The sequence below is a fragment of the Nannospalax galili genome, unplaced genomic scaffold, assembly GCF_000622305.1.
Source record: "Nannospalax galili isolate Female #2095 unplaced genomic scaffold, S.galili_v1.0 scaffold298, whole genome shotgun sequence".
NCBI lineage: Eukaryota > Metazoa > Chordata > Mammalia > Rodentia > Spalacidae > Nannospalax > Nannospalax galili.
The window spans coordinates 4,384,256-4,394,039 of NW_008344488.1; the positions used below are offsets into that span (position 1 = coordinate 4,384,256).

The 9,784-nt window shown below is 35.8% G+C and overlaps 1 pseudogene; it reads right to left on the minus strand.

The window, feature by feature from the left end:
* Positions 1-1,349: 1,349 nt before the first annotated feature.
* Positions 1,350-9,556, minus strand: LOC103740121 (annotated as a pseudogene).
* Between the last annotated feature and the right edge of the window lie 228 nt (positions 9,557-9,784).

Below are 9,784 nucleotides of genomic sequence, written 5' to 3' on the forward strand. Positions count from 1 at the left end.
ATATGCAGAAATAAGAGAATGCAGTTGGCTTAGCCCTGAGTAGGATATCTATATTATACTGCTCCCCACATGGCTTGGGTATGTTCAAAGATGAGGGGTTAGGAGAACTGTAAGAGCTAGAGGGGGTGAATGACTAAAGTGAAACAGTGTTTTCTAGACACACCAGAGAAGTTGCACATAAAAACTGACAACAAATGTGACAGCATGAAACAGACCTTTCAAGGTCAACTCATACAAAATCCCAGCATAGAGGGAAGGGATCATGAAGTCCTACCCCTGGCTGAGGAGCTGCTGGCAGAAAAGAGTCACTTTTCCTTAAGGGTGTGACACTTTGTAGGTATACCATGCTCCAGGGGATGGCACCACATACAAAAGTATTTGGACGGGGCAAACTGGACACAGTAGGTTTTATTTAGAAAAAATGAAGATATTAAATTTGGTGGGTAAAGTGGGGGTGGATTTGGGAGGATTTAAGGGGGAGGGATATGATCAAAATAGATGGAATGAAATTTTAAATGAATTAACAAAAATAATATTTAAAGAATAAAATTAGAGCTAAAATTTGCATGTGAACCTTGTAATTTCATTGCCCACTAGTCCTTCAGTGATTTTCATATTGGCTTATCAAGATAGTCCTTTAAACATCCAATACCTGTTTTCCAGCTACTAATTTGTATGCTTTAAAATTATTGAGTTGTACTTTAGTCAGTTTAGTTTTAAGCATATTCAAACTGTGGCCTGCAGGGAAAATGTGGTGCCCAAGATGGCCACAAATGTTTGCTAACATCTGTATACCACAAAGTTATGTTCCAGTGTCACACACACCTGAATCATGTATGATGTGTCAGAAAGTGAACAAGCATTTTCATTTTCATGCTCACATCTGCTTTGGGGCTTTTTTTCTAGATATGATTTAGGAATGCTGAAATTTGTGAGACTAGCTTTATCTATGCTGAAATATGTGTGAGTATCTTTATATATATATATATATATATATATATATATATATACCAGTGAAAGCAAACTTATTAAGGTAACCATGTAATTCTTGAATGCTTCTTGCCTAATTTCTCTTCAAGCAAGCTCCTCCAGCTAAAGTGATAACCATATATTTGCCTCATCTTCTACAAAATGACCACTCTATTTTGAAGTAGATTTTCCATTTAATGTTTTTGGTGGTGTGGAAAAAGTGCATGCTCTAAGCTGCTAAGCACCACCTGCTATTGAATGTAGGTAGAGAGAACACTCATCTTCTTGTTCCTATTATCCACTGGCTTATAATCAAAATTATTGATGTGGGCAAAGTCTTTTGTTTACTATCCTAAATTATTTATTGGACAAGCCATATATTAGTGGTAACAATGGATTTGGAGAATGTTGTACTTTCTCCAAGGTGTACCATGGGAGCCACCAATAGTGTCATGGAACTTGTGGTTCTGTCTAAGGCCATGACTTTTGCAACCTGCAGAGATCAGGCCATACATTTCCCTGTGCTTGTGGGCTGGTTTGGTGATTCATTGGGTGTCAAAATTTCTTCTAATAGTTTTCTGGAATGGATCTATGAGGATAACTTGAAAGAATTTCTATGTAGAATCTTTACCAACCCTGTAAGTGTTCAGAACTCTCAAAGCTCCACAGTGGCATTCAGCTCTCTCCTTGTTAACAGACTGAAGGTACCAGACAAACTTGACTTGGTTAATACCATGATGAGGCAGGCAGGCTTGTCGTAGTTATACCCATGAGAACTGAGACTTTGTGGCCACCTTGGCAAACACAAATCCTGTATATGACATAACCTTGGTTGGCCTTTTATCTGGCCAGGTGCAGCAGGGAGCCCTGTGCAGTATGGGTAGCTGGTGGTACTGCCTTCAGCAGATCATTAAAAGAAAGTACAACATGACTGACCTGACTGCTTCTTCCTCCATAGCTCCTGGATGTACTTGTATGTAATGCATCCATCTTGGCTCACTTAATGCCTGTTATGGACAAAAATCTATTCTTTTTGTTCAGATAAGTTAGCAAAAAAAGTTTTACTTCCTGAAAATAATTATATTTATATAAAACATTCTTAGCAAATTTCAAGGTTTCTAATTCAGCATAGAAGACTCTTTCTTGTTTCTAGTACATTCTGATCTCATCTGTTGCTATATTTTCTTACATGTTTAAGCTTAAGTCAAATAAACCAACCAATACTCTTTTGATTATATTTTCTGCTTTCCAGCTTTTAAATATTTGCTCACAATCTGTTTAGGCTTAACATGTCTCTCACCTTACTGCCCCCACTTTTACAAATTTGAATTTTCTTTTAACTGATATGAACTGACATCTTTCAGTTCAAATATCTGTTGGTCTTGCTATCTTGAATGATTATGCTCTTTTTATTCCTTGATTAGACTTTTCCTTTCCAAATCATACTTCTGTATTCTCTTAGAGAACTGATTCAGTTAGCCTTTCTGCTGCTCTGTTAAAAGCAATCTGACCAAGAGCTGGAGAGATGGCTCAGTGGTTAAGAACACCGAATGTTTTTGCAGAAGACCTGGGTTCAAATCCTAGCACCCACATGGCAGCTAACAACTGTCTGTGACTCCAGTTCCAGGGGATCTAACGCCCTCTTCTGACCTCCAAAGGCAATGCATGACTCGCACGGGTGCACTTCCATACACACAAGCAGTACACATACACATAAAATAAAAATAATAAATAAAATATTTTTTTTAAAAAAAAGCAATATGACCAAAAGGCACTTAGGGAGGAAAGCTTTTCTTTCATCTTAAGGTTTCAATCTATCATCAAGGGAAGCCAAGGCAGAAACTCAAAACAGGATCTTGAAATAGAAGCCATGGAGTAAAGCTGCTTACTGATCTCCTCATGTCTTTCTAGCTTTATTATACAGCTCAGGTCCACATATATCGGGCTGACACCACCCACAGTGAGTTGGGTCTGCCTACATTGATTAATGTAATAATATATATATGTACCTTAATAATGATAATAATAATAAGACCATCAGTCTGACCCTTAGTATCCATTTAATGCCAAGAAATGACCTGAACTGCAGAGAAGCTATTCTTTCAAAATTCTCTTGGGACTGTTCCACAACAAGGACCCACTTTTTATGTTATTGAAACAGTATATGCAGCATGAAATAGAAAAACAACAATTAGACCCTTATCAAAGAATTTTGTCCTTTCTGATCCCTAATCCTAGACCAACACACACACAAACACACACACATACACACACACACACACAACCATAAACAGATGTTATCTAATGAAGTCCATCTATTGTTTGCAAAACAAATGAAATATTTTTCTTATTTCCAACAAATAATCTCTGTTTACAGTACTTTTGATATTCATTTTATACATATATACATTATTCTAAGTTCAAGGCAAAAAAGGATCTTGAGGAATTAATGCTATTTTTGGTGTTTTGGTGTTTTAGTTATGAGGCTTAGAATAATTGATTATAGTATAATAAGGCGATGAATATTTGATTATCATGTAACAAGATAAGATTAGTTTTGGGTAGCAAGGTTAGATAAAAGTCATTTGTCTAGATTATGTTCATATTGTAAAAGTCATTACCACAAATTAATAATCAAGAAGATGTCCTACAGACATGTCTGCAAGTCAATCTGATGGAAGAAACCCTTCATTTGAGGTTATCTCTTCCAAGGGATGTCAAGCTTACAACCAAGGTTAGTTATCACAATTATACTACTTGTCAGCTTGAAAAACAAAACCACAATTTTCAAACCATAATATTTCCTTATCCCCAAGGTCTCATGTTAATATGACAATAAAATAAAGGCTTCAACACTTTAAAAGCTCAATGTGTCTTTAAAATATACAAAGTCTCTTAACTGGTTTCCTGTAAAAATTGAAAAAATTGAAATAAAGGCTTCAACACTTTAAAAGCTCAATGTGTCTTTAAAATATACAAAGTCTCTTAACTGGTTTCCTGTAAAAATTGAAAAAGAAGGTAAATACTTCCTTTCTTCAAATGGGAAGAATCAGGGCATAAAAGCAATCACACCTAAGCAAAACAAAAATTATCACTGTATATGCCAATTCTTTAGTTTATGTCTGACATCCTGGACTCAGTCATGATCTTCTCTGCACTAAAGGGCTTCAGAAGTCCTGCTTCTCTGGCTCTGCCATCTGCAAAATCCAGAGCTTGTCTTGTAAATTCAGGCCAGCTAACCCTATACCTGGCACTCTCCTTGGTGATCATTCTATAGTCCTGGCACATCCAAAGTCTTGGAGTCTCCCCTGAAACTGAGGCTGCATTTCATCAACAGCTGCCCCTGGCTTCTCATCACAAAGTCTGACCCTTCCACATGGTGCCAAGTTTCAGCAGCTCTCCATGACTGCTTCATGCCTTTAAAACCAGCACCATGTGGGAGATTGTTACACATTGCCACATACTGCTTCCAGCTTGAGATGTAGCCTTGGCCCCCTCTGGATCAATGTTTCTGCATGCTGACACTGAGGAAATCCTTACCAGAGGATAAAACCTCAGTGATGCTGGTCTCTTATTAATCACAGCTAATTCATAGCTCCAGAAGGAATAGCAACCATGGTTTCTTGTCTTTTGGAGTAGGGGTAAGACTGTCTTCCTATAGACCCAGCCGGCCAAGTTAGCCTCGATCTTACAGAGATCTGCCCAAATTCTGCCTCCTGAGTATGGGATTCAAGGCATGCACTGTCACGCCTCATCAAAGATATTTAATTCAAATACAAATACCACATGAATAGCCCAGATAGGGTCTTTGCTCTCCTCAGAATCACGACAAGGCAGGCCTCCATTGTCTTCATTTTTTTTTTTGTCACTCTTATATTCCAAGTTACTATAGATCAGTCTGTTAAGCTTGGAGTACACAGTGTCTTTTCCAGCTCAAAGTTCCCCAATGTTTCTGAAGTTCCCCAATACAAAGTGATCAAGGCTGTCATAGCAACAACCTTACTCTTCTGGTACCAATTTCTGTTCTAGTTAACTTTTCCATTACTGTGATAAAATACTTCAACAAAAATTGAAGAAAGGTAGAAAAGAGTTTGTTTCATCTCACAGTTTTCAGTCTATCATCAAGGGAAGTCAAATCAGGTACTCAAGGCAAAATGTTGAAGAAGAAAATATTTAGGAAAAATGCTTACTGATTTGCTCTCAGGCTCAGGTTCATTTTATTTCTTATTTAGTCTATGCCTACCTGCCTAGGAATGGTAACTCCCACAATAAACAGTGGTCTACAAAAAGTCATCAGCCATGAAAATGTCAGTAGACATGATCACAGGCCAATCTGATGAAAACAGTTCTTCAGTTGTATTTTATGCTTCTCAGGTTTTCCCCCAACACAACCAAGATTATCTATCACAAGGATTTATAGATATATTTAACTATAGAAGATTGAGATCAAACACATTCCTTGCTATCAATAAAAATTTCACAGTTTCTGGCACATTGTGAATTTCAATAAATATTTGGTTGTGTGTTTGAAAGTATGTGTTGTATATGGTTTCATGTATTTACAGAAGCATGTGCATGTGTGACTATGCATGTGCTTGTGGAGGCCAGAAGTTGCTGAGAGTTATATTCCTCTATTGTTACCCATGTTCCTTCCTTTGTTTATTTATTTTAGACAAGCCCTCATTTTATACCTTTGACTTGACTGGAACTCTCTTGCATATACCAGGGTGGCTCCAAACTTACACAAAACTGCCTGTCTCTTCTTTTTCTTCTTATTTGCTAAGATTAAAAGAGTGTATCAACACACCTGACTCTGCATTATTTTTTGAAACATAGTCATTTAATAAACCTGGAGTTCACTCAAGACTGACATACCAGTAAATTACATGAATTCTCTTCTCACTCTCTCTACAGCTATGATTATAAACATGCCCCACCACAGGTGATTTTTGCTCATAGGGGCTGGGAATTCAAACTCAGATTCTCTTGTGTGGCAAGCTCTTTACTGAGCTGTTTCTCTAACATTTCAGTAAATATTAAATTACATTTGAAAACTTTCTTTTTATGTTGCAAATTATCTTTTTTAAATCATTGACATTAATAGATGTGAGAACTTACACAAATTGTTTCTGTTGTCACTTAAATGGAGTTATGTATAATATTGTGTATTATTCTGCATTGATTTTAAGTGTCATTTTAAAATTATCCAAATTTAGATTTGCTTAAACATTGATACGAAATGCTATTGTGTTTAGTAAAAGGGGATGGGGACAGTGGTGCCTGATTTGATGATAATGAAACAGTTCTCACAAGGACAATGGCAATTTTCGCACATCCTCTTACAAAGCCACATTCAAGTGCCTTGTGGTCAGTAAGAAAATCAAATTCTAAGGAGCATATCGTGTTTAACTATTGATAAAAATGCAGAAAATTACTAAATCTACCACAGAATATAAATCAAATGGAGTTAAAAATAGCACAATCCCTTGGAATAGATGAAAGGAACTTCAAAGTAATGACAGAATTTTGTAACCAATTCATGTGTCCCATGGGGTTATTAACTTATGCCAAATTTGAATTTTAAAATTATTTTTCCGATAGTAGATATTCATAAAGTACTAGCCTATCTTGTAAATGAATGCATTTTGAAAGAGTGAAGGCTAATTGACTGAATAAAGGGTGAAAGGGTAAGTGATAAAATCTCAATGAGATAATGTAATCCCCAAATTATGCTCATAGTTCTTCAGATCAGCAGTTTGGGACATGAGTTGGATATAGAAAATGCAACATTTATCAAACTAAATACTTCCCAACTCACACAGCAAAATAAGATGCTCTTTTGAAAATTCAGTCTGTTCTATACTATCCACAACACATACATGTTTGTGTGTTTATGTAGGAAATTTGATCATGGATGTATTTTGTCTATAGTGCTTATTTTATTTAATATAAAATGGGAGTGGAGCACATCTCTTAGTGAACATTCAAAATTATGAAATGTTCTGTGCATGGTGTATCCACTTGTATACAGTCCTAGCACATAGAAAACATGATGCAGTTAAATGCATTCATTCAATTTGATACTAAACACTTACTAGCAATTCTACTTTAACTCTTTTGGTCAACAAGTTCTTTTCATATTTTCATGTCTTTAATTTGCATGACCCACTGAGTTTAAATAGATTTCTTGCATGATCATGGGGACTTGTTGGGAAGAAGAAAGGTTTCAGTTGAGGAAGGAAGGTATAAAAAATGGTAATAAGGTGTAAGGGGGATTAAAATTCATTATATACATATATAAAAATGAAATATTACACAATAAACAAATAGATATTGCTAATGAAGACATTTCAAAAACTTCATCTCATTCCAAACAAAGCTACTCTTTATGATGATGAACAACACTGAATAGCATTTGAATATGCTTATGTAACATTTACAATGAAATATATATATTTGCAACAGGTTATCCTATGGTTTAAATGAGGCTTTTAAACATTTCCTAAACCTGTAGCTCTATTGAGCTTCTTGATTGTATTTCCACTGTAATCTGTATTTTAAAGATGTAACATTCTCATGTTCTTCATTTTCACATAGAAATAACATCTATGTTTTTACGAATTCAATATTATCACTGAGTGTGTATGTGTGTGTGTGTTGTGTGTAGGGAATAAAGTCTTAATACCACACTATACAGGTACTGCTAAAACTAAAAGCTTCTAAGCTGTCATTCTTAAGGAAGCTTCCTTGAGATCCTCCCAAACAGGTTAGTCATTCTGGCAGACAGTCAGAGTAAGATGGAAAGATTTTTACAAAAGGAAAAGAAATGCATGAATTTCTCCATTTTAGAAAATTACGTGGGATTTCAGGAAGGAGGGAGCTAGAAGGAGAGAAGAGGGAACTACAAGACATTGCCTTAAGTCCTTTAAAAATAGGGATGTCTGATGCAAAGTCAAAACTACTTCTGCAGGTGTCCTTTGCTTTAGAATTGTTCTCCTTTTATTATCCAATTCCCGAACCTCATCTCTTTATTGATGCTGCACTCTAATGAAGTTCTTTCGGTGTCCACTGGTAAACTCTCTTGTAGAGAAGTGTCTCATGAGAAAGCAGAAAGATGGCACAATGTGTCTTGAAATGGAGAAGAGTTTCATATTTAAACACAAGATACAAAGCACATGAAAGACAGAACAGGCAAGAAAGGAGACAGATCAGTCAACTAACTGGATTCTTCAGAACAAAAGAATTTCTCCAAAGGTTATGAAAAAAATTAAGCTATTGGAGTGTTTACAGAGATCACAGGGTAAGTATTGACCTGCTACTTGCTATAGAAATCCTACAGTTCAAAATGATTATAGCCAAAAGATTGGAGCTGAGGTTATTCATGTCTAAATCAAGGAAACTTCAAAAAACGCCTTATGTAGAACAAGCCTGAGCTGGAATTACCAGACCCCCTACTTGTCCTGCCTACTGCAGCTACCTGTAAGCAGAAAATTGCCCATAGGGAGATTACCTAAAGCCATTGTATGTACTGGCCTCAGTTCTTGTGTTCTCTTTTTAAAACTTTACCTACTGTTTGAATTATAGCCAATAAGTAATCATTGAAAAGGATACTTAACTTTAATACTATTTCCGTTTCTGACAATCTTAATTATCTAGGTCTTGCTTCAGCTGACTGTAGGGACCGATTTTCAGCATATTTTATATTTGTACTAGATGTTAATTATGTTTAAGCTCTTCCCATTTTAACCATAAATATTACTGTCTTCTCAATCATGTATGTCTACTTTTCCCAAAACTTCAAATTTTCATGGAATAAAATTTAATTTCTAAATTTTCTTAATTTTAAAAATTTTAGGTATAGGGAAGAGAAACAATCATAAGTGTCTCTAATCAACTGTATGAACCATAAAGGCACTTTTGTGTGCAGTGAAAACATGCAGTGAGACTGACATGTAAGAATGAATGGATTCTCCCTGAGGAGGCAGTTTATTCAGAAAACCTTAATTGATTTAAAATTGAGTGACAGGGCAGAAGAGCTTTTGCCTGGGCTGGTAACGCAGGTTAATTTTAGAGTTCCATTATTCACGTGATCCCTGAGAATCTTCAGGTAAGTCTGTCATGATTCTTGTGTTGACTTCACATACGAAATTAGTGTCCTTGTTGGTAGGGATGCACAGATGGTAGCTTTTCTATTGGTCCCATAGGTGCTTGTAATAGGGCTGATTAATATGAGACTTAGTATGGAGGAAGTTTTCCACTTTTCAGAAAATAAATTAATTGAGTGAGTGGCCTTTTTAAAATTCAGTACTATTTTAAGTAACTTCTTTCAAATTCAAACACTAAATTTATTCAAATTTGAAGACCAGTATTTAAAGGCAATGGGGTAATTTTATTTTCAATGATGTTAATGCTATCAGCTTTTATTATGGAGGTAATCTACATACTCTAGATTAAAAAGAAATTCTACAAGGTCAGATTTAAATATACATGCATACTTAGTTCTAAAAATAATATCTGAGTTATGCTAATTCCCCATACGTTACCTTACCTTATCATTAGCTCTCTGCTTATCCTTTGCATGTTCCATTGCTGCCTCTACTGTACTATTATCCCTGTGTGCATGTGGGGGTTCTGACCTTTTGCATTGTTCTCAATAAACAAGCGCAGCCACTGTAGTGTAATCACAGAGTAAATGACATGAGGACTGTCAATGCACCCGAGAACAGTCCCTAAATGTCCTACAATTTGGCATCTTTCATTGAACCACACTTTAAATTATACACTGCCTCCCAGAAGGTCTAAAATGGTTTGTTTT